This window comes from Microcaecilia unicolor, chromosome 6, assembly GCF_901765095.1.
Source record: "Microcaecilia unicolor chromosome 6, aMicUni1.1, whole genome shotgun sequence".
NCBI classification, from domain to species: Eukaryota; Metazoa; Chordata; class Amphibia; order Gymnophiona; family Siphonopidae; genus Microcaecilia; species Microcaecilia unicolor.
This window is the reverse complement of record NC_044036.1, coordinates 312,104,648-312,130,282: the sequence shown is the minus strand read 5'-3', so window position 1 is coordinate 312,130,282 and position 25,635 is coordinate 312,104,648.

Below are 25,635 nucleotides of genomic sequence, written 5' to 3'. Positions count from 1 at the left end.
CGTCGCCTCGCCAGCAAACGTTCAAGGGGGCGTGTCGGTGGCGTAGCGAAGGTGGGACGTGGGCAGGCATGGGCATGGCTACCAGATGGTCGGCTTTCGCGGATAATGGAAAAAAAAAAGCGGCGTTAAGCAGTATTTCGCCTTGTTTACTTGGTCCTTTAATTTTCACGACCAAGCCTCAAAAAGGTGCCCCAACTCACCAGATGACCACCGGAAGGAATCGAGGATGACCTCCCCGTACTCCCCCAGTGGCCACCAACCCCTTCCCACACTAAAACAATAAAACTAAAAACCTTTTTTGCCAGCCTGTATGCCAGCCTCAAATGCCATACCCACCTCCATGACAGCACAATGTGTTCTATCCTCTGACAGCCTTTCCCTGGTTGTGATGTGGCTCTTGGGTGAGTGTGTCACCTTTTCTGTTAGGAGCACTGCAGAGTCACATCAGCAATGCATTGTGGTGGGTGTAGGGTAGTGGGTTCTACTCCCATGGTGCTTTTCCCCCTGCTAACTGGGTCAGAGCGTGCCCTGTTTTGTTTCCGGTAGTCCATGAGGTAGTGGCCATTTTTGTAAGCCAGTTTTAGATCCCTTTCATGTGTTACCCATGTTAGAGAACTTAGTTATTACCTTGAATGTTGCTAAAAGAGGGCATTGTACACCATTCTGCCAGCTCTGACCTACTGCTAATCTCAGAACCAGGGGGACTCTTTGCCAGTGGGGCACAACCTCTGATCTGCAGTTAATTGTGAGTAAACGTGCTTATTGAAATAAAGAACTTTTTCAAAGAGATTAGTCTTCAGGTGTCAACTGGTGTGCCAAGGTTATATAGCAGCAACAAGTCCTAGAGGCCTGCGTGTATGCAGGTCGCTGAAGCACTTTTAGTGGGTACCGCAGTGCACTTAAGGCAGGTGGACCCCTGCCCATCCCCCCCCCCCCACCTGTAACACTTATGCTGGTAATGGGAGCCCTCCAAAACCCACTGTACCCACATGTAACATAGTAACATGGTAGATGACAACAGAAAAAGACCTGCACGGTCCATCTAGTCTGCCCAACAAGATAAACTCATATGTGCTACTTCTTGTGTAGTTGCCCCCTTCACCCCTAAGAGCTACGGTACTGTTGTACATTTGTGGGTAGTGGGGTTGGGGGGCTCAGCACCCAAAGTAAGGGAGCTATGCATGTGGGAGCTTTTTCTGAAGTCAACCGCACTGACCCCTAGGGTGCCCAGTTGGTGTCCTGGCATGTCAGGGGGACCAGTGCAATACAAATGCTGGCTCCTCCCACGACCAAATGCCTTGGATGTCACCGGGTTGGAGATGGCCGGCATTTTTTTCCATTATCGCTGAAAAACAAAACCAGCTATCTCAACCCCAGCGAACTCTGGCATTTGGCCGGGCTAAACTGTATTATCGAAAAAAAAGATGGCCGGCCATCTTTTTCGATAATATGGTTCCGGCCAGCTGTAGCGCTGCCACCACAATAGACCATCAGCGAACTATTTGGCCGGCGACATTCAATTATGCCCCTCCACGTTACTATGTTTATCTGAGAGCCCAAAAAAGCATGAAGAAACTGCTACAGCCCCCAGAGATACCAAGTTACCAGTTCCAGCCTGGAGACTTTGTGACCAGTCCTCTTTTTGAACTTACATCACAAAGTAGTGTGGGATTTGTAATGACTGATTCTACCTATTGAAATCAGTGCTGCAAGTGCCATACACCAGGATATGGTGGTCAGAAATACAGGACATCCCAAAATGTCCAGCCTGCAACCAGGTAATTTAGCATTCCCCCCCCCCCCCCCCCAAAAAAAAAAAAGTGTTTTGCAATAATTTATGCAGGCTTTGACTCATAGAGGGGCAGTGCATTGAAAGCTATGGCCATGGTTTTGCTCCATGGGCTTCATAATTTTATTTATTTATTTGTTTGTTACATTTGTACCCCGCATTTTGCCACCTATTTGCAGGTTCTCAATGTGGCTTACATAGTACCAGAGAGCAGTGGCGTAGCCACAGGTGGGCCTGGGTGGGCCAGGGCCCACCCACTTAGGGCTCAGGCCCACGCAACAGTAGCACATGTTTAGCGGTAGCTGGTGGAGATCCCAAGCTCTGCCAGCTGAAGACTTTCCCCTGATAGTAACAAAATTCTACTCTCCACAATACTGGCACCTGCGCATGCTCAGTTTTCAGTGCATGCCTGCTGCAGACTGCCAAGGTGGAAAGAAGCATTTTCCTGCCAGCTGAGATATTTTTTTGGTGGTGGTGGGGGGGAGAACATTTGGTGCCCACCCACGTCTTACCTAGGCCCACCCAAAATCTGTTGTGTGGCTACGCCCCTGCCGGAGAGGCTGTTGCCAATTCAGTTGGTGACAGATACAAAGTTATATTGTGATCAGATGAGTAGGTGTGGATCAGGGGGATCGAAAGAAGTGAAGATTATAAATTGTCCAGAACGGTCATTAGTTGTGCTGTGTTGCTAATGAATTATTTCTTCGTTGTAGAAAGATGGATGTGTGGTTTTTTTGTTGTTTTTTTTTATATGTGTATATATAATATGTATGTATGTTATGTGTGTGTATGGTCTGACCTATTTTTAAGTAGAAAAGATGGAAAACAAAACCATAGCCCTGTTGTCATCCCTAGTACTGCCTGGCTCTATTTCAAACAGTTGTCATGGTAACAATTAGACCGTCTGCCCTCCCTAGTCATTCACTGCCCAAGATGAAGGCTTGCAATAGAGAGGTTTCCTTAGATGTTAGCAGTCTCTGGAGCACAGTTAAACCTGTTTCCTTTGCAAACATGCTGGGAAAAAAAGAAGTTGGAGGTATAACACAGAAGAACAAGCTGTAATTGCTCTATGCTTGCCAAGATAACTGTTTACCAATTGCGGGCTTTGAGTGCTTAACTCATAAAATGCTAACTATAAATATTGACCCTGCAATAAAATCCAGCACAAGATTGGTCTGGGTAGCATGGCTGAATGAGGTCACCTTTATATATTATCACTGTTTTATTCTTTAAACATCATGAGTATAAATCACTTATGTTAAAGTCTTAACCTAAGGCTTTGGACTAAATCATTAGGATGTTGGAACATAGGCTGGATTTGAAAAAGAACTCCCCAAACCCTCTGCTCAGAGTTAAGAGGTATTGCCAAATGATTTCTGAGGCAGCACTACACCATGTTAGAAAATTTGCTCTGCAATGGTTCCCAAACCTGTCCTGGACCTGGAGGAACCCCAGCCAGGCAGGTTTTCAGGATATCCGCAATAATATTCATGAGTTAGCTTTGCATGCACTGCCCCATTGCATGCTAATTTAACTCATGAATATTCATTGCTGATATCCTGATGACCTAACTGGATTTTCCCAGGAGAGATTTGAGAATTATTGTTCTATTGAATAGTATATCGCGTAAGGCCTAGAGTAGGGATTGTCAACCCAGCCCTCAGGTTTGCATACAATGGAGGCAGCGCATGCAAATTTCTCTCATGCATTGTGGATATTCTAAAACCACGACTGGCTAAGTGTGTGTCCTGAGGACTGGGTTTGAGAACCCCTGAAAACCTGCTTGAGTCAGAACAGCCCTCAAGTGAGCAGTGGTTAGGAGTCAAAAGCAGTGGTAAAGAGGTGGGCTTTAAATTTGGACTTGAAAACAGCCAAGAGGGGGCTAGACGTACAGGCTCGGGAAGTTTATTCCAGGCGTGAGGTGCAGGCAAGATAAAAGGAACGGAGTCTGGAATTAGCAGTAGAGGAGAAGGGGGACAGAAAAGAGAGATTTATCAACAAAATGGAGTACCTGAGGGGGGGGGGACGTAGGGAGAGACAAGAGTGGAGAGGTACTGGGGGCGGCAGAGTGAATGCATTTATAGGTCTATAAGAGAAGTTTGAATTGAATGCAGAAACAGATAGGGAGCCAGTGAAGTGACTTAAGGAGAGGGCTAATGTGAGTGTAGTGACTTTGGCGGAAAATGAGTCGTGCAGCAGAGGTTTGGACTGATTGAAGAGGAGAGAGATGGCTAAGAGGTGAGGGCCAGTGGGAGACGCAGGTTACAATAATCAAGATGAGAGGTGACAAGAGTGTGGATAAGGGTTCTGGTAGAATGCTCAGAGATGAAGGGATGGATTTTGCTGATGTTATAGAGAAACAACAGGTTTTTGGCAATCTGCTGAATGTGAGCAGAGAAGGAGAGAGAGGAGTCAAAGATGACCCCAAGGTTACGAACAGATGAGACAGGGAGAATGAGAGTGCCATCCACAGAAATAGAGAAAGGGGGGAGAGGAGAGGTAGGTTTAGGGGGAAGGATGAGAAGCTCGATTTTGGCCATGTTAAGTTTCAGATGACGTTGAGACATCCAGGCAGTGATATCAAATAGGCAGGCTGAAACTTTGGTCTGGATGCTGGATGAGATTTCGGGAGTGGAGAGGTAGATTTGGGAGTCATCAGCATACAGATGGTATTGAAAGCCATGGGATGATATCAGAGAGCCAAGGGAAGAAGTGTAGATGGAGAACAGGAGAGGACCGAGAACAGAACCCTGAGGTACACCGATTGGTAGAGGGATAGAAGTGGAAAAGGATCCACCAGAGTGCTACACTAAAGGTGCGAAGCGAGAGGTAGGAGGAGAACCAGGAAAGAACAGAGCCCTGGAATCCAAATGAAGACAGCATATCAAGGAGTAGGCTGTTGTCCGTCTAGCCCCCTCTTTGGCTGTTTTCAAGTCCAAACTTAAAACCCACCTCTTACCACTGCTTTTGACTCCTAACACTGCTCACTTGCCCTGTCCTTTTTATCCTCACCTCTTTATTCATTACCCTTAATTGTTCTGTCTGTCTGCCTGTCTTATCTAGATTGTAAGCTCTTTGAGCAGGGACTATCTTTTTTGTGTATGGTGTACAGCGCTGTGTATGCCTTGTAGCGCTACAGAAATGATAAGTAGTAGTAGTAGATCCTGAGGAACCTGATCTTTTTCATCAGAGTCTAAGTTACCTGAAATAAGCAAACCCAAGGTAAAGTGCGCCACGGAGGCAAGCCCGTACGACAGTGAGCCGCACGCATGTACGCACACGGATGCACTACCACTTGTTCTAGAAAAACGCGCTAATGGAAACGCTTCATTTAAACCACAGATTCTAGTGCCGCCCAGGAACTGGGCTCAGCTAGACATCACCTGGAAGCTGCTCCAGCAAGAGGAAGAAGCGGATGTCATAGAGGCCCAAGTAAAGGCTCTTGAATATATCTTCCTAATGAGATATTCCACTCTCCAGTCACCCAGCTCTGAGCTACTTCTACCTGTTCAACTATTTTCTCACCTCTGCAATAAAGCTGCCTCTCTTCACATTTCTACCTCCAACCACTGATACAGCTCTCAGAATTACGGAGTCTCTGTGCCCTGGGGCAACACTTCTGAACATCTGACTGTGAGTAAATTATCTGTATTTATTCAATAAAGGAAACTTCAGAAAATAAAGAGAATTCAGGTGTGTACTGGTGTGCCAAGGTTATACTTCAAGATATTGACACTTTACAGTTAACAAGTCTTAAGAGGGCTGACAAATATGCACAAAGAGTAGGCACAAGAGAGAATCGCATAGTCATTGTTGATATCCTGAAAATTAGACTGGTTGAATATGTCCCAAGGACTGGGTTGAGATCCTCCTAAGTTATGTCAGTGGTCTGGGAAAAAGGAAGCCAGGGTTTCAATCCCACTTCTCCCACCAACACGTCTTATGACCTTATGCAAGACATCATCAACTGGAGCATCAGGTACCCATTCAGATTGTAAGCTCTTGAAGGCAAGTATTTATCATACCTGAATGTCTATTTTCATTTGTATATCCAGTAGCACTATAAAGATAAGTAGTATTATACTCATTAATCTGCTGTATTTTACAACACAATACCATAAGACCACATGGATCAATGCTGCAATAACATAATCCACTGTTTTATTCTACTATGGTATCATGACAGAAACCCTCATTCATATAGTAATCTCTCTTATATGCAGACATCATCTGAAAACACTAAGAGACAATGGCAAGAGAACAAACATTAGACCAGGAAGATGTCTGCTGTCTACATTTACCCAATGCTTGCCAATGCTCACATGGAGGGCCATCCTTGTTGATAGAGAGCAAGCTGGTTTGTTACAAATCCCTACATAGAAACTATGTGCTCACAACATACCCGACCTTAGTCACATATGCAAAATATGGATAATGACACATCAAATACCACAAATTAGAAACAGAAATGTGCAGATGAAAACTGAACTGAAAACCCCAAGAAGCTGGACATAGCCAGATTCCAATTTTGTGTGGGCTTAAGCTCCAAGTGGATGAGCATGGGAACCCCACCCCGGGCAATCTGGGACCTGTTAACTTCACTCCCTCAACCCCTTGCTATGAGTTGCTGCTCGCTACCAGCCCAGCACTGAAGAATACCAGAGGGTTGGGGGAGGAAGTTAAGAGACACTGGATCACCAGGAGTCTTCAGCTGCTGACCGAAACATAGCTGCTGCTGTGTCGAGTCTTCTAAGACTTCTGGTGTGACTTCAATACAATTTTACCTACAAGTAGTCTGGTGTCTCCTTGATGTTCTTTGGAAGAGCTAACCCACCCACCCTACTCCTTGATTCGTGTCTCCTCCCCACAGGACACCCCAATCCATCCTCTCTCCCCCCTGGACTCCCCAATATGAGCTCCCCTCTCAATAACACTCCTGACTGAAAATTCCCCATCTCCCGAAGTACCCTCCCATACCTTCCTGTAGCCTCCCCACTCCCATCCCAAGGCCTAGCTTAAGTAATTCTCCTCACATAAAAAGTGGTCTTATCTTTGTATAACTTCTGGGTGCACTAATGACCCAAATATTCAGTGCCAAGGTCCAGACATGGTCTGGTAGAGATTATCTCAGTCTAATTTAGCAGCAGTGGTCAGCTTTTAAAGAAGCACTGACCACCACTAACTGGACATTGACCCTTTCATTTTTCTTTGGGGTCAGCAAAGATTAATGCACATCATAGATAAACAAATTCTGCCTCTGCTAATTCCTGGTATTCTTTTAATGTTGTGTGTTTTGCTGATGGTGTCTAAGAGCGAGCCCTTAATTACCGCAGTGGCTGGTTACCATGTCTGCAACAGTTAAATGCCTTGTGTGTGTAATGTGGCTTCCATACAAGTGCAGTCATACTGTGACTAATGGATATGTGTTTTCCTAATGACAAAATGAACTTCCACTGTTATAGTGTTAGTCCACATGCATTAGGACAAAAAGCAAACGCCGGTGATTCTTGGAAAGAGTGGAGCAAGACCTGTAACCGCGATGCCCCCTTTCTCATACTGTGGCAGTCTGCATCATTCAAGCAGGATTTCTTTTCCTTCTGAGAGATATAAAGAAAGAAATTTCTACAAGTAAAAACAAATTAAAATAAAAACTATTTTCCATCTCTATGCTTGAAAACTCTGAGATCCTGAACCATATTTTTACTATTTACTATTTTATTAATATTAACAAATAGTTAATGCAACCCTCTCCCTCCTTTTCAAATATAAAGGACACATCCTCCTACCAGGGTAGCTGTGAAATTTAATGCTATTTTCCCTAGTATTTGTAACAGCAGTACTCCCTAGATTTCCCAAAATACTACCTGTATTTTGCTTTTATTATATTTACAAATATATATATCCTTTTGCCCTCATGGATCTTTTCTACTTTCTAATATGGCCACCCCGAACCCTGTGCTTTTAGAAATCCCTTTCTGAGTTCATACAAGGATCACAGCATACGTTGCACTACTGTGAGTTATTGGAAACGCATCTCCCTGACTAATCCCTATGGCAGCCCCGGTTACTCAATGTGGTATATAGCACGTGCTAGGTTTAGCTGTTCTTAGCAACCAGCTTCTTTGCTTCATGATGGGAGGCCTGATAGGGCCAAAGATGGCAGCAGCCTTGTTGTGTCACAATGGGCTACTGCAGTGCAGATCCCAGAGTAGGTAGGTAGACAATCCAGAAGTGATCTTAAGGCTGAGATGCCATTTGAGTACTGTTTTGTTAATAGAAGCTGTTACCTGTTTGAAGAATAAGAGAAAAAGGACCAGTGCATTATTACTACTACTACTACTATTTAGCATTTCTATAGCGCTACAAGGCATACGCAGCGCTGCACAAACATAGAAGAAAGACAGTCCCTGCTCAAAGAGCTTACAATCTAATAGACAAAAAAATAAATAAAGTAAGCAAATCAAATCAGTTAATGTGAACGGGAAGGGAAGAGAGGAGGGTAGGTGGAGGCGAGTGGTTACAAGTGGTTACGAGTCAAAAGCAATGTTAAAGAGGTGGGCTTTCAGTCTAGATTTAAAGGTGGCCAAGGATGGGGCAAGACGCAGGGGCTCAGGAAGTTTATTCCAGGTGTAGGGTGCAGCGAGACAGAAGGCGCGAAGACTGGAGTTGGCAGTAGTGGAGAAGGGAACAGATAAGAAGGATTTATCCATGGAGCGGAGTCCACGGGAAGGGGTGTAGGGAAGGACGAGTGTGGAGAGATACTGGGGAGCAGCAGAGTGAGTACATTTATAGGTTAGTAGAAGAAGTTTGAACAGGATGCGAAAACGGATAGGGAGCCAGTGAAGGGTCTTGAGGAGAGGGGTAGTATGAGTAAAGCGACCCTGGCGGAAGATGAGACGGGCATTATCCCAAAGCATCTTTTAATGAAATTACAATGGATTGCCTTTACTCTCTAGAGGCCTGAGTTTGAATCTAGCAGACATAAGAAGTTTACACTAATGGTCTCCACAGTTATAGGCTGGGACAGTCTGACACTGCTCTTGGCCATTCCTGAAGGAACTTTCACGAAAGAACACAAAAGAATGACTTTAGTTAATACATAGTGACATAGCAATGGCAGTTCAGTTCCTGGAACAACAGCCACTGCTAATATGCCAGAACGGATGTGCATGAATAAAGCTGTGAGGTTACTAGAACAGTAAAAAAATAAAATAAAATAAAAGTTAACGGACTGTTGGACTACAGCAGAGCTTTTTGAACCCACAAGCTCAGAATACTACAGCTAGGCTTGAGGGCTATTTCATTTGCTAATTTGATGATCAAATTAATTTATTTATTTAGGTTTTGCTCACACCTTTTTCAGTAGTAGCTCAAGGTGAGTTACATTCAGGTACTCTGGATATTTCTCTGTCCCAGGAGGGCTCACAATCTAAGTTTGTACTTGAGGCAATGGAGGGTTAAGTGACTTGCCCAAGATCACAAGGAGCAGCAGTGGGATTTGAACTGGCCACCTCTGGATTTCAAGACTGGTGCTCTAACCACTAGGCCACTCCTCCACTAGTAGCAACGTTCCATGTAGAATCTGAAATAGTAGCAACAGAATCTCCACTAGTAGCAACATTCCAGAATCTCAAATAGTAGCAACATTCTATGTTCCACTGCACTAACCACTAGGCTACTCCTCCACTAGCAACATTCCATGTAGAATCTCAAATAGTAGCAACAGAATCTAAAACTATTATTTATTTATTTAGGTTTTGCTCACACCTTTTTCAGTAGTAGCTCAAGGTGAGTTACATTCAGGTACTCTGGATATTTCTCTGTCCCAGGAGGGCTCACAATCTAAGTTTGTACCTGAGGCAATGGAGGGTTAAGTGACTTGCCCAAGATCACAAGGAGCAGCAGTAGGATTTGAACCGGCCACCTCTGGATGGTGCTCTAACCACTAGGCCACTCCAAATTAATATAATTTTGATGTCCTAAGAACTTTGGAGGGCAATAATGAAAGTGGCTGGGTGAGGGAGGTGAAGGTTGTAGTCATCTGCTGGAATGCACGTTCATTTTGATAAAAGGAAACTTCTCAGGAAGTTTCCCTTTGAAAATCTGGTCAGCACACACAGTTCCATGGCTGCCGAGGGGGGGTGGGCGGGGGGGGGGGTCAAGAGTGACAGACTGAGGGAGGAACAGACACAGGGAGGTAAGGGGGCAGGGTGGCAGCGGCACAAGTGGAGGATGGGGTGGGGCAGCAGCAGCTCTTCCCCCCCCCCCCCCCCCCGGGCCTGGCTCTGTATCTCGGCGGCCCTGCATACTTCAGGTGCAAAGTATCTGCATACGTTGTGCATACATGAAGCTAGCCTAAAGCACATGCAGGAGATTTGACTATAATAATCTAAATGTGGCTCCTGACCTGTGTCTGTCCATTTTTTTTGCCAGGACTGTGAACACATGCATGCCTGCTGAGAGCAGGGAGGAAATAATCAGCCCATAATTTTATGCAGAGAAACATACATTTACCAACATAAATCGCTTTGACTGTCACACCCCTTAAAATCTAAAATGTACACCCAAGATCTATAAGCACATTAAAACAACCACACCTTCTTGCCATGCATACATGTGCATTTTAAAGGGGATCCCCAGATGGTTGGTGGGGAATCCAATCTCTTACCTCACACAATACGTAGAGCAATTTGCCAGTAGATTTAAGCCAGAGGTTTCAAATTCCAGAGGGCCAAAAACAGGTCAGAATGTCCCTCATATAGATAGATAGATAGATAGATAGATAGATAGATAGATAGATAGATTTATTTAGTGCCTTTTTGAAGGAATTCACTCAAGGTGGTGAACAGCAAGAATAAGTCAAACATAAGAATTAATTACAGCTGTAAAAATATTCAAACAACAATACAAAGTATGGCACAGTATGCTACATTACAATGTCAACACAATAAGCAATAAAACATTTTTACAGACAGCATAGTTTGTTAAGCATCCAAAGAACATACCTTTTTATTAGGCTGTAATTCCATATACTCAGAAAGCGAACTGGCTGACTGCTGGCCTATGAGTGGAGGTGGGGAACATTGTAACTATATGCATAGTAAATGATTTCTAAATTTCTTTTACAACAAAGGTAGAGAGGTGTGGTAGCCGTGTTAGTCCACTCTTAAAGGTTATCAATAGAAATCAAACAAAATAAAACATGGAAAAGAAAATAAGATGATACCTTTTTTATTGGACATAACTTAATACATTTCTTGATTAACTTTCAAAGGTTGCCCTTCTTCCTCAGATCGGAAATAAGCAAATGAGGTAGCAGATAGTATATATGAGAGAAACATCAAAGCATTACTTTGACTGTCTGACAGAGTGGGAGGGTGGGGGTATGCATGGGGACATCAAAGCATTTCATTGATATACCCATGGAAAATCTACTACAGTACAAAGAAAAAAAAAAGCCAACGACAGAATTCCCCTTGTAGTGACATACAACCCAGAGCTGGAGAAACTGAGGAAAATCATAAGAGACCTACAGCCACTACTTCAGGAAGATGAATTACTGAAAGAAATATTCCCATCCCCACCAGTGCTGGCCTTCCGACAGCCACCAAATTTAAAACACAAGCTGAGCAGAAGTAAACTTCCAACACAGATGGAAAAGAAAAGGGCACGTTCCCGTGTAACACAGCCAGCTGCAAACTATGCCAAAACATTTCACAAGACCCCACAGTCATTCACAAAGGAAAAATATTCAACATAAAGGACTATTTTACATGCTCATCTTCCAATGTGGTATATATCATTCAGTGTAAGAATGTAACGAAGGATGCTATATTGGAGAAACAGGGCCAGATGCTTAAGACAAGATTCAATCTACACAGACATCACATGAAAATAGCCGGTGCCAGTCAGGCCCCCACCCCTGTGGGCCAACACTTCACTAGACCAGAACACTGCACCAGTGATTTCACAGTAAGAATACTGAAAGGTAATTTTTAAAACAATACAGGAACGTAAGACCTTTGAAATAAGAATGATTGAATATTTTGACACCCAACAAACAGGACTTAATAAGGATCTGGGTTTTCTAACTCACTAAAAAACATAAGCTGTATTTCTCTGTTTATTTCTCTGTTTATTACCCTCCTCTCACCTACCAACACCCATTCTGTTAGAATATCAATGAAATGCTTTGATGTCCCCATGCATACCCCCACCCTCCCACTCTGTCAGACAGTCAAAGTAATGCTTTGATGTTTCTCTCATATATACTATCTGCTACCTCATTTGCTTATTTCCGATCTGAGGAAGAAGGGCAACCTCCGAAAGCTAATCAAGAAATGTATTAAGTATGTCCCAATAAAAAAGGTATCATCTTATTTTCTTTTCCATGTTTTATTTTGTTTGATTTCTATTGATAACTTTTACAACAAAGGATAAGTGCATAAGACTGCTGAAGGACACAGGTCATGTCGGATATCTGCATACAATACAAGCACTGGGCACACAAATATCTCACATACATCCTACGTTCATTAGGGGTACTCTGAATACCCAATGGGTTTAAACCAGGAATGCCAAAGTCCAGTCCACGAGGGCTACACTTCAAGGTGTAAAGGAGAGGTTCATAATCAAATTCAGTGCAAGCAAAATGCTCATGCCTGTGGTAATAATAGTAACTCAATGCATTCACTTAGTAGTCTCCAGATACGAAGAGTTAATGCACTCATTTGCTTGGTCCTTGGAGATAATTTCTTAGAAAAGAAGCTTAAACAGCTTCTCTCTGTAATGTTTTCAGAGGTGTGCATCCAGCTATCTCACTAGGAATATAATGACCCTTATAATCTGTTCTACCAGATGTGCTCACTGCAGTTTTGCTGCCTCAGACCTGCATGACTGACCTTATCATTGGAACACTTCAGTAAATAACACAAGAACCCTGGGATATCACTCCATCTGTGCAACACAGCAGGCTGAAAGCGGACACAGAGCACTAATGTTTAACTAAGTGATAGGAGAATGACCTCTACCTCAGGCTGTGTCTTTCTGCCAACTAGACCTAAAGTGAGGCACAGAGAGGACATGGACTGTAACTGGGTCTACGCAGCCACTGGGCCCGACTAGGTGAGGAGATAACTCTTCATGCATCAGTGTAGGCCAGTCATGCCATTCTGTGACCCTTCACCCATCTCCTTCCAGGAAGACTTATGCCTAAATAAATCTGTTAGTCTACATGACAGAAGCTTATCACATGAATTTCATCTCTGAGCCATAGCTTTTCATATATATGTAGCCTGTGTTGAGGAACACTGTTCATCTAATATAATAATTCGCACCTCCAACGTTCTGAAGCTGACTCCGTGGCAGCGAAGCCCTGTAGTGTTCGTAGGCTTCATAATCGCTCCGCCCATGGTAACGCAACGTCAGAAGAAGGGACCAACCATAGGAAAGAAAGCAATTTCCTGCTTCAGCACCGCAAGATATATCGCCCCCCCCCCCCTAAAAAGAGATTCGACTCCCTCTAACTCAGCTGCGAGCACTACTGCCACGCCAAAAGCTTCTGGCCCGGCACGTCCTCCCATGCACTGCACACAAACAAAGTTCCCCGATATGCCGCAGCCACTTACCACGCCTCCATCCTTCATCGTAATCCTAGCTGGCAGCAGCGGTACAACGCACGCAGGCTCGGCCCGCCTCTCTGTCTTACCTATGCACCCGCCCTTGTGGAAACAGGAAATGAGGGTAGACCAGAGCTAACACAGAGAGACGGGCCGAGCCTGCGTGCGTTGTACTGCTGCTGCCGGCTGGCATAACGCCGACGTGGTGAGTGAAGATGAGCTTTAAAAATCGGAGGGAGGGGGCCTGGAACTGGAAGGGAGGGAGGAAGGGACCCTGGAACTGGGAGGGAGAGAGAGAGGGAGGGAGGGAGGGGAGGGGAGGACCGTGGAACTCAGAGAGAGGGGAGGACCCTGGAACTCGGAGAGAGGGGGGGGACCCTGGAATTCGGAGAGAGGGGGGACCCTGGAACTTGGAGGAAGGGGGGACCCTGGAACTCGGAGGGGGGAGGGAAAGGAGAGAGAGAGGGGAGGGAGGAGGAGAGCCACGAACTCGAAGGGAGGGAGGGGGGCCTGGAACTTGGAGGGGGGAGGTGTGATACAGATGTAGGGGGGGAGGGCAAGGGACAGAGGAGAATTGCTGCACCACGATGGATGGAGGGGACAGGGGAGAGATCCTGCATATGGATGAATGCAGGGGAGAGAGCATAATTGGTGCACACGGGACACAAACTACACTATCTCACTCACACAGACACACACATTCCGTCTCTCTCTCAATCATACACTCTCTCTGTCTCTCTGACACACACTCTTTCTCTATCACACATACTCTCTCCTAACAGTTCCCTTAAAAACATAATTGCCATTAGAGGACAACCTTGCTAGCGCCAGTTTCATTTCTTTCAGAAACGGGCCTTTTTTACTAGTATTTAAATATGTTTTTAATAAAAGTAACATGACATCTACAAATCTCACTCCTGGGGGAATTCTGTGCAAAAAAAATTGAAAATACTGTACACTTTGCAATTTTTTATGCAAACTTCTCCCATTACAAGTGAGGCAGCTTGGACAGAGAAATCATATTAATTTGTTAATTCTGTTTAACTTTGCAGTCCTGTAAGTGGTAGAATGCCATCTGGGTTTAATTACTCAAATGTCTAGCTTTTGCTAGACTAGAGGTTAGAAAGGTCAGACAGAAATGAAACTTTCTTTGTCCCTTTTTGAGTGATGGATTGTTAAGGCTGGTTCATAGGTATTATTTACCACATCTGGATGCCATTCTAGCAAGGCATACTGGACAATCTCGAGGGGATCAGCAAGCAAGCTGTTTTAAAAGATTAGGCTGAATGCTGTTTAGAAGGAGATAGAGTAGATTTAAATAATTCTAGATGATTTAGGTTCTGTCTTATAAGGAATTCTGATTTCTGCTTATTTTAAAATATGTTTTATTCTGTTTAATTAATAAGTTCTATTTCTCTATGTAAAATACCTTTTCAATTCAGTGTCTGACTTTCAAGTGAGATTTGTCTGCAGTTTAAGAGGTCATCATCTGGTTTGAATTATCCACAGTCCTAGCTAGGTGAAAGAGGTCAGGAAAAGTCAATTCTTCTCCTTGATTGATTATAACTAAGTGTAGGACTGGTCTCCTGAAAGTAATAACAAACCATGTCTGTGTGCCATTAAGCAAGACTGGCCCCTTGGCCCCTTAATGAATGCCAGAGTCCAGTTAGCAGTTAGTATGAAGTTAGCTGGGAATCTGAGAATTTAATAATAATAAAATGCAGGAGATAGGTGCCACATTGTCTAGTTTGAGATGCCCCAGGTCATAGGTCAGTTTAGGAAATATCTCAAACCTATGTAACTGATATTTTTGAGTAAATGTGTAGAGATAATTAGTTCAAGACAGGGTAATCAATCTATTCTTTACCATCTGGTGAGAAAGGGGGGCTAGAAGGGTTTAGGACCCTATATAAAGGAGAGCAGAAGCAGCTTACATAAGAGAAGGAGCTGAGACGAGAAGGAACCAAGACAGGAGACACAAGACACAGAGAGCTGAAGAGAAGGAGAGAGTTAGCGCTGATGTCCTACTTTGTTTGCTGGCAAATAAAGAAGATTTCTCTCTCATTCTGGTGTGTGGTGTTTGACTCCTGAAGTACCACAGATTCTGCTAACAATAGTGGTAATTCCTGCAACACAAGGACTAGCATCTCCCCCCCAACCAGGTATGAAATACACCTTCTCCCCCCCCCCCCCTCCCCAACCACAGGAATTTCCCATGCATTTTCCTAAAGACCTCTACTCTGTTCCCACGGCACACACACCTCATCAACCTTTATCCAACCGCCCCCCCCCCATCTATATTTTTTCAAGACACTCCTCCCCCACTCCCTGCACACTCACAGCTCCAGCATTGCAAAAAGATGAGCTGCTCAAGAGCAGTTTCCTGCATCCTTCTCTTCTGCCATCACTGGCCTGATTGTTCCTTTGAGCCTCATGGGCCTCCCGCACAGCTGCAAGGTAAAGGAACCAAGGCAACAGAGGAAGAAGCAGCAGCCCCACCTCTGGCTGTGCAGCTCCTCCTCTTGCCATTCTGGTGCGGTAAGTGTGCTAGGAGAGATGGAGGCAGCAGGAAAGTGAATATCTGTGCTGCAAAAGCAGACTGCACAGAATTCTGTATGGGAAAGGCAGAATTCTGCACAATCTGCGGAGGTGGGGAATTCTGCTCAAGTTCCATTATATGGTAGGGAAGCCCCACCCGGTGCATCCCATTTCGGAGGTGGTACTGGAAGGAGGAGGGAGTGCTGCTCCCTTTTCCATTCTAAAGGTATGGGGGGGGGGATGGGCACTAGGTCATCAAGGCAGGTGGGGGAGTGGATGTAGGTCCCCACCAGGGACAGTTTTTTGGGCGTCAGGGGGGCTTTTCTGCATGTTGATAATACAGTAATGTAATGAAGCAATACACCTTAATGTTCAATTTGTAATTCTTATGAAAGAGATTAAAAGGCACACAGAGTTATCATGGACTTCTAGGGAAAAAACAGAGACAAAAGAGAGCTTAATTAACTCACGATGAACAGCTGTGCAGCTCCTGCTCACGAGGAAATACATAAATTTAAGTGGCCAGTACTTACCCAAGGCAAGGCTCAGTTACCTTAATACCAAATTCAGGCTTCCCCAGCAGAAAGTGTTCACCTTTTCTTCCATATCAGTTCCATTTAAATAATCTGATTTTGCTTCAGAGAGATGTAGTAGGTTTTTTTTTAATCTTAAAGTGCAATTTTACATTTCATTTAGAACTAATTTGGTTCACTTTTATTTGACTTGAAAACCAACAGCAAAATGAACAACATGAAAGCAATTAATTGCTATAATAACTAGCTGTTACTAACAATAATATCTTTAGACATTCTGTAATTCCCCTTTCCCCTCCCTGATCTTAATAGAATATTAGTAAAAAAGGCCCGTTTCTGACAGAAATGAAATGGGCGCTAGCAAGGTTTTCCTCGGAGTGTGTATGTTTGAGAGAGAGATGGAGTGTGTGTGTCAGAGAGAGAGAATGAGAGACAGAGTGTGTGTGTGTGTGTTTGTGTGAGAGAGAGAGAGAGAGAGTGTGTGTGTGTGAGACTGTGTGTGTGTGACAGAGAGATAGAGTGTGTGTGACAGAGTGTGTGTCAGAGAGAGTGTATGTGAGAGACAGTGAGTGCGTGCCCCCCCTCTCGCAGGTCCCCCCTCCCCACCCCCACCTCTCTGGTCTCAGGACCCCCTCCCCACCTCCCTCTCCCCTGCCCCCCCTGCAGCCATCCATGTCCAGCGACCCTCCCCTCCCCTGCCCCCCCTCCAGCCACCCATGTCCAGCGACCCTCCCCTCCTCCTCTCCCCCTCCAGCCACCAATGTCCAGCGACCCTCCCCCTCCCCTGGCGCATCAAACCCCCTCGCCACCCGCAGCTGCCACTGGTAACGCTGTCCGGCCGCTGTTGCTTCTCCTGTTGAGCAGCAGCGGCCGCTACAAAAAGAAAAAAAAGCCATAAATGATTTTAAACATCAAGCGCAGCACCGCAGACAGCCATCAGGCATTGGCTGTCGGCTCTGCAGCCACTCCTCTTCTCGCCTCTCACATTGCTGCGCTCCTCCGGGGTCTTACTCCAGGGGCAGTGATGTGGAGGCGAGCGGAGGAGCGGCTGCAGAGCCAACAGCCAATGCCTGATGGCTGTCTGCGGTGCCGTGGTTGATGTTTAAAATCATTTATGGCTTTTTTTCTTTTTGTAGCGGTCGCTGCTGCTCAACAGGAGACGCAGCAGCGGCTGGACAGCGTTACCAGTAGAAGCTGTGGGTGGCGAGGGGGTTGATGTGCTTCGGGGGGGGGGGGGGGTGTTGATGTGCTTCGGGGGGAGGGGGTGTTTGATGTGCCAGGAGGGCTTGGGTGATGCGCTGAGAGGGGAGGGTTGTCTTATGGCTGTCTGTGGTGTCATTTTTTTGATGCGCCGCTCCCTGACACTTGTTCGGAGCAAGTGGCAGGGAGCAGCATACTTACAGCTGATTCCCAGGCAGGGGAAGGAGTAGGGAAACACGCAGAGCAACTTGCTCTGCGTGTTTCCCTACTCCTCCCACTGCCTGGGAATCAGCTGTGAGTGACGTCAGCCTGGCTACAGAGCCTAGCTCAGCAACTCCAGGAGCCACGGACACAGGCAGTCCCACATTAGAATGTTGGTGCTGAGAATTATTATATAGGAAGAGCTACTAATAGATGCCAACCTTACCTTACACCGAACTAGGAAATGCCAACTGGATCTAGAGTCACCTGACAGGGTTGATCCCGTCCTCAGTATAACCCATAGCAATGCAGGGACTTCCAGTATTGCTTTTCTTAGGGAATGCAATGGAGAAATCAGAACTACAGATCCATGCATGCAATAGGGTAAACCCAGAATTGGATCCAGATTCGTAGGACAGGATTGATCCAGTTTTGGATTTACCCCGTTGCATGCAGGGGCTTGTTTTTCTGATTTCCCCATTGCATTCCCTAAGAAAAACAAGACTACAAGCCCCAGCATGCATTGGGGTAAACCCAGGACTCGATCAACCCTGTCATGCAAATCTGGATCCAGTTCGGCAGCCTTACCTTACACTCATACTAGGGAAATCGTGATCAAGAGTTATCCACTATCCCAGTGGATCCCAAACCTGATCCTGGAGACACCCCAGCCAGTCAGGTTTTCAGGTTATCCACAAAGAATATTCATATAATATTAAACGAGTTATCATGCTGGAACTGTACATACAAGACCTTCCTATTTGGTAGAGCATACGCCGAAAGCCCGCCTGGCACCACATCCTTCTGAACCACGGTTATCTCAGCGACAAATCATTACCTCTCCTCTCTCCCTTTCTCCCTCAGTTGTCTCTCTCTCCCTCATGACTCTGAATACTGTATTTTGTACTACTGTTTTTGCTTAATTTTATTTTTTTTATTACATTTGTACCCGGCGCTTTCCCACTCATGGCAGGCTCAATGCAATTTTATATCGAGCCATGGTAATAGTGCTGTTATCTTTGTAAAACTTGTAGAGCAACTTGCATGAGACAATGTATGTAAATTATATATATATATATTTTTTGTTACATTTGTACCCTGCGCTTTCCCACTCATGGCAGGCTCAATGCGGCTTACATGGGGCAATGGAGGGTTAAGTGACTTGCCCAGAGTCACAAGGAGCTGCCTGTGCCTGAAGTGGGAATTGAACTCAGTTCCTCAGGACTAAAGTCCACCACTAGGCCACTCCTCCACTGTTGCTACTATTGGAGATTCTACATGGAATGTTGCTATTTCACTAGCAACATTCCATGTAGAAGTCGGCCCTTGCAGATCACCAATGTGGCTGCGCAGGCTTCTACTTCTGGGAGTCTGACGTCCTGAATGTACGTGCAGGACGTCAGACTCACAGAAACAGAAGCCTGCGCAGCCTTCTACATGGAATGTTACTCGTGGAATAGCAACATTCCATGTAGAATCTCCAATAGTAGCAACATTCCATGTAGAATCTCCAATAGTATCTATTTTATTTTTGTTACATTTGTACCCTGAGCTTTCTCACTCATGGCAGGCTCAATGCGGCTTACATGGGGCAATGGAGGGTTAAGTGACTTGCCCAGAGTCACAAGGAGCTGCCTGTGCCTGAAGTGGGAATTGAACTCAGTTCCCCAGGACCAAAGTCCACCAACCTAACCACTAGGCCACATTGAGCCTGCCTGCTGGCGGGAATATTGTGGGATACAAATGCCATAAATAAATAAATAAATAAATACTACTTCTAATTCCAGTCAAAAAATACAAAGATCATTAAACATTTGCAATATTCTCCATCTTTACTATAATAGTTAGTGCAATAAACACTTTTATGTGGAAAATTCTTCCTGCTTGTACTACATAGGCTCAAATCAACCTAAATATATAATATAACTACTAATTGACACCAAACATATCACCATTCATACCTCAATGGAGCTTATTGCCACAACTCTTTTTTACTCAAAATACAAATGCAATACAGAATGGCAGTCCTGGGCATAACCAATTGTCCTGAACAAGTCCGCAACAGAGTTACGCTTTTTCTTTGACAAAAAAACGTCACTTATCTTCTGAAAAGCGATGCTGCATTTGTAAATCCCCAAAAGTCTTGTCTCTAAGCAGTGCAATATTACAAGCGCCTTATTTTTCTACCAGCTTCATGGTTGGCTAAAGTAGCAGGCACAAGCCTCTCAGTCCAGAAACACCGCAGTACTGTAGCGCAGCGTTGTGAATCCGCGCTCCCGTCAACGCAAGTCTCTCCAAGCCCAACGCGTTTCACACTAGGCGTCTTCAGGGGCTCCAATTCTATGCATATTCATGAGAGAGATTTGCATGCAGTGGAGGCAGTGCATGTAGATCTCTCTCATGAATATTCATTGCGGATATCCTGAAAACCTGCCCGGCTATGGTACCTCCAGGACCAGAAATCGGGAACCACTGCACTATCCCTTGGTTACCAGATATCCCTCCGAACAATGGGGCCCTTTTACTAAGCCGTGTAAGCATCTACGCGTGTCCAACTTGCGCCAAAATGGTGTTACTGCCTGACTGCCACATGGCTATTGTGGTAATTTCATTGTTGGCGTGCGTTTGATATGCGCATCTGAAAAATATTTATTTTCGGGCGTGCGTAATGGACATGCACCAAGTGGCATTTGGCATGCATAGGTCATTACTGCCCGGTTACCGTGTGAGTCTTTACTGCTAGGTCAATGGCTGGCGGTAAGGTCTCAGAACCAAAACGGACACGCGGCAATTTTCATTTTGCCGCACATCCATTTTCGGCAAAAATGTTAAAAAGGCCTTTTTCACAGGCTCACTAAAAAATGGATTGGCACATTCCTAAAACTCACGCCTACACTACCGCAAGCCTCTTTTCAGCACGCCTTTATAAAAGGACCCCAATGTTAGGACTACACATTAAGGACTACACATATTGTAAGCCACATTGAGCCTGCAAAGAGGTGAGAAAATGTGGGATAAAAATGCAATAAATAAGGACCCAGCTCTGTGTGACGTGGAGGGGCATTTTCAAAAGAAACGTCTAAATCAGAATTTGGACAGTTTACAAAGACATACTACTACTACTACTACTATTTAGCATTTTTATAGCGCTACAAAGCGTACGCAGCGCTGCACAAACATAGAAGAAAGACAGTCCCTGCTCAAAGAGCTTACAATCTAATAGACAAAAAATAAAGCAAGCAAATCAATTAATGTGTAGAGGAAGAGGAGAGGAGGGTAGGTGGAGGCGAGTGGTTACAAGTGGTTACAAGTCAAAAGCAATGTTAAAAAGGTGGGCTTTCAATCTAGATTTAAAGATGGTCAAGGATGGGGCAAGACGTAGGGGCTCAGGAAGTCTATTCCAGGCATAGGGTGCAGCGAGACAGAAGGAGCGAAGTCTGGAGTTGGCAGTAGTGGAGAAGGGAACAGATAAGAAGGATTTATCCATGGAGCGGAGTGCACGGGAAGGGGTGTAGGGAAGGACGAGTGTGGAGAGATACTGGGGAGCAGCAGAGTGAGTACATTTATAGGTTAGTAGAAGAAGTTTGAACAGGATGTGAAAACGGATAGGGAGCCAGTGAAGCGACTTGAGGAGAGGGGTAGTATGAGTAAAGCGACCCTGTCGGAAGACAAGACGGGCAGCAGAGTTTTGAACCTACTAGAGATGGGAAAGGTGACTAAGTGGGAGGCCAGCAAGAAGCAGATTGCAGTAGTCTAAACGAGAGGTGACAAGGGTGTGGATGAGGGTTTTGGTAGAGTGCTCGGAAAGAAAGGGGCAGATTTTACGGATGTTGTAAAGAAAGAAACGACAGGTCTTGGCGATCTGCTGGATATGAGTAGAGAAGGAGAGAGAGGAGTCAAAGATGACCCCAAGGTTACGAGCTGAAGAGACAGGGAGAATGAAAGAGCCATCAACAGAAATAGAAAACGGGGGGAGTGGGGAGGTGGGTTTGGGGAGAAAAATGAGAAGCTTGGTTTTGGTCATGTTTAATTTCAGGTGGCGTTGAGACATCCAGACAGCAATGTCAGACAAGCAAGCTGAAACTTTGGTTTGGATGCAAGGTGAGATATCAGGGGTAGAAAGGTAGATTTGGGAGTCATCAGCACAGAGATGGTAGAAAAAGCCATGGGATGAGATTAATGAACCAAGGGAAGAAGTGTAGATAGAAAAGAGGAGGGAACCAAGAACAGAACCCTGCGGTACGCCGACAGGCAGAGGGATAGAAGTAGAAGAGGGTCCACCAGAGTGAACACTGAAGGTGCGGAGGGAGAGGTAGGAAGACAATCAGGAAAGGACAGAGCCCTGGAATCCAAGTGAGGACAGGGTATCGAGGAGTATGCTGTGATTGACAGTGTCAAAAGCGGCGGAAAGATCAAGAATAATGAGGATGGAATAGAGCCAGTAATAGGTCATTGGAGACTTTAGTAAGTGCAGTTTCGGTTGAGTGGAGAGGACGAAAAACAGATTGTAGTGGGTCAAGAATAGCATGTGAGGAGAGAAAATCAAGGCAGCGGTGGTGAACAGCACGCTCAAGTAATTTGGAGAGAAAAGGGAGGAGGGAGATGGGTCGGTAATTAGAGGGACAAGTACTACTACTTATCATTTCTAAAGCGCTAGTAGACGTACGCAGCGCTGTACACTTGAACATGAAGAGACAGTCCCTGCTTGACAGAGCTTACAATCTCATTAGGACAAACAAAGACATCCAAATTCCGAACAGGAAAGAAGGTCATTTTCAAAAAAGATTGACATCTATCTTTTGTGTTAGAAAATACTATGGACGTCCTGTGATTTGGACGTCTTTGTTTTTCGTCCAAATCTTTGCACTTTAATAAGTATATCTGTATCTCTGATTATGCAAACAAAAGAATTAGCAAACTCATGCTCAATGAACAGATCCAAGACTTTGAATAAATCATAGCATATAAGCCTTGTTTCAAATCTATCAGACTCAGGGAGGGGGCAGAAGCAGACCATGTTTGTTCTTGCATTGTGTAAGTTTGTTTTACTTAATCTCAGTGTAACAAGCTATTAGCAAAGTGTCTGTAATCATGCAGAGCCGTACATGGGTTTTGAAATCCTTTTATTTTGGTTGAGAAATCGGAGGCATATCTCCCTCTATTATAGTAATCAGAATGATTGCTTGAACAGTCACAATGATTAAACAAGCTAAACCTTTGGGAAAGTCAATCTAGAAAAATCAGTACCTTTCAAAAGAACCCAGAGGAAGACAGCATAGAAGAAAGGAGAGTGCTTTGATGATGGATGGTTAGAAGTACTATAAGCTGACACATTTACCCCATGGCTGGATTCTTGTTTAACTGTGTTATTATTTTATGAAAATACACTTGAGCTTTTTTGGTTTACCCCTGTGTGATTCCTGATGTCACAGGTGGGCTCTACGTTTATTAAATTTGCTATAGCACCTACTCCGAAATAATGTATCTAGGCCAGTGGTTCCCAAACCTGGTTCTGGAGGCCCCCCAGCCAGTCAGGTTTTCAGACTATCCACAATGAATATTCATGAGAGAGATTAGCATGCACTGCATACACATCTCTCTCATTAATATTCATTGTGGATATCCTGAAAACCTGACTGGCTTGGGTGCCTCCAGGAGCAAGTTTGGGAACCACTGGTCTAAGCAGTGTACAATCAAAATCATTAGCATAAAATAATAAGAAATGAAGGCCAGTAGTGATAGGACAGAAGACAAGCATTCGTACAAAGAGACATAAACATAACCAAATACACTGTGCGTCAGGCCACAGACTATCAGAAGTCATGGCCAAAAGCGGGCTGGAAATAATAGGTTTTCAACAGGGATTTAAACTTAACAAAAGATTCTACAGTATGACAGTTTTTGATAAGCTATTCCATAGTGTGGGAACTAGGTAATAAAAGACAGAATGCCATCCTGACTCGAAGTGAGTCTGCCTAGGATTTGGAAGTACAAAGGAGCTTGGGCTTGAACAGTATGAACAAGCCTCATGAGTTCCTGTAATGTTGCATGAGGCATCTTTACTTTGTCTGAGGTCACCAGTATTTTATTTTATTTATATTTTGCTCACACCTTTTCAGTAGTAGCTCAAGGTGAGTTACATTCAGGTACTCTGGATATTTCTCTGTCCCAGGAGGGTTCACAATCTAGGTTTGTAACTGAGGCAATGGAGGGTTAAGTGACTTGCCCAAGATCACAGGGAGCAGCAGTGGGATTTGAACTAGCCACCTCTGGATTGCAAAACTGGTGCTCTAGCCACTAGGCCACTCCTCCACTCCATGAATTCATAGTTACAGTTGCCTCATACTATGCATACCGCCAACCTTCCTCTGTCATGTCAACAATAGCACACCCTCCCCTGCCTGCTCATTCATGCCTCAGAGCCTTGTTTCCAGCCCAAGCTTCGTTGGGTAACTTTACCCACTTAAGAGGGCTGAAAGCCTGCTATCCTTGGAGAACATCTGGTACAGACTCCTGAGGAAGGCTTCACAGCCGAAACACAGCCCATGTTGGGTCTATGTTCTTTGTTACTCATCCTTAGTTTGAATAAAGGACTTGCAGTTGTCATTCTGGTTCATTAGTGTGGGCATTTCCACTCTTTTTGTTTCTGCTTGGCCTCATTTGTGGGAGTGATTTGGTGCCTCGCGGTGTCTACCACCAGTATTTTAGAACAGGATCTGCTGACATAGAGCCTGTGCTGAAATACATTGAGGAATGGATGTTTATGCGCCAGTTACAGATGGTTAGAACATCCATTTTAGAATTATAAAATGTCAAAAATATCAAAGGGGATAACACAGAAACATAAATGTTGGTGCCAGAACATAAAAGTTTATGTTCTAATATGCCAACGTATTTACATTTATGTGGTGTAGCATAAAGGTTTGCCACCCAGTTTAGATACTGAGGGGTGAATATTTAGCCAAGGAGGTGAGCATTTTGCTGATCAATGCCGACATTATTTCCGGACAGTCAATGTCAAGCCATGTCCAGGCTTTGGCATTGAATATGCTTTATGGTTTATTGAGAAGAAGCCCGTAGGAATTGAATAGGCTTCCTCTCATTTGCCACACAGAGATTCGGTAGCACGGCTTTGTAAAGGAGGCCCAAAATACACTGTGGTGAGTGTGTGTGTGTGTGTGTGTGGGGGGGGGGGGGGGGGGGGGGGTAAGCCTAAATGAAAAGCTTTAAAACCTAGCAACTGGATTTTGTATTGTATTCATTGAGAGATCAATAGGGACAGGACCAAGCTGTGGAAAGTCTCATGATCAAGAAATTTTCATACACATCAAAGCTATCTCAAGACAATGAAACCAGAGTGATGAAATGTGTGGGGTAAAAGAAAGCTGGGAGTTGAGAGAAATGGCAAGATAGTGGAAGGATGAGACAGGAGAGATAGTAGTGTCCAGAAGATGATCATATGTAGGACTGAGGAGATGACCAGTAATCCAGCAGGCAACAGTGGTGGAAAATGTGAGTGTCCGGTTTATTCACCACTGGCTAACACATAGCTGGTTAAGTCGATATTCAGAATTTAACCGGCCATGGATTTCTGCATAAAGATAGGACTGTGTTTTATGTGGTTCCAATTATGCAGTTACCCTGACCAGTTAAGTGCTACAAGTGGCATTTGCGTGAGACTTTACCGCTAGGTCAACAGCTGGCGGTAAGGTCTCAGACCCAAAATGGACACACGGCAATTTTAATTTTGCTGCAC